Genomic DNA, 701 nt, shown 5'->3' on the forward strand with positions numbered 1-701 from the left:
CAAGTTTCATGGACTTCCATTGGAAGATCCTCATCAGTTTTTAGCTGAGTTCTTGCAAATCTGTGACACTGTCAAGACCAATGAGGTTGACCCTGAGGTCTACGTACTTATGCTATTCCCTTTTGCTGTAAGAGACAGAGCTAGGATATGGTTGGACTCACAACCTAAAGAAAGCTTGAACTCTTGGGAAAAGCTAGTCAACGCCTTCTTGGCAAAGTTCTTTCCACCTCAAAAATTGAGTAAGCTTAGAGTGGAAGTCCAAACCTTCAGACAGAAGGAAGGTGAATCCCTCTATGAAGCTTGGGAAAGATACAAACAATTGATCAGAAAGTGTCCTTCTGACATACTTTCTGAATGGAGCATCATAGGTATCTTCTATGATGGTCTGTCTGAACTGTCCAAGATATCATTGGATAGCTCTGCTGGAGGATCTCTTCATCTGAAGAAGACGCCTGCAGAAGCTCAAGAACTCATTGAAATGGTTGCAAATAACCAATTCATGTACACTTCTGAAAGGAATCATGTGAACAATGGGACGAATCAGAAGAAAGGAGTTCTTGAGATTGATACTCTGAATGCCATATTGGCTCAGAACAAAATATTGACTCAGCAAGTCAATATAATTTCTCAAAGTCTGTTTGGAATGCAAGCTGCACCAGGCAGTACTAAGGACACTTCATCCAAAGAAGAAGCTTATGATC

At 40.9% G+C, this 701-nt stretch overlaps 1 non-coding gene across 1 annotated transcript; it reads right to left on the reverse strand.

Annotated features, from left to right (window-relative positions):
- Window positions 1-241: 241 nt before the first annotated feature.
- On the reverse strand, window positions 242-345 carry LOC112793405 (small nucleolar RNA R71). The gene has a single exon (XR_003198098.1). It is a non-coding gene; the product is annotated as a small nucleolar RNA R71 (small nucleolar RNA).
- Between the last annotated feature and the right edge of the window lie 356 nt (window positions 346-701).

Source organism: Arachis hypogaea, chromosome 3, assembly GCF_003086295.3.
Source record: "Arachis hypogaea cultivar Tifrunner chromosome 3, arahy.Tifrunner.gnm2.J5K5, whole genome shotgun sequence".
NCBI lineage: Eukaryota > Viridiplantae > Streptophyta > Magnoliopsida > Fabales > Fabaceae > Arachis > Arachis hypogaea.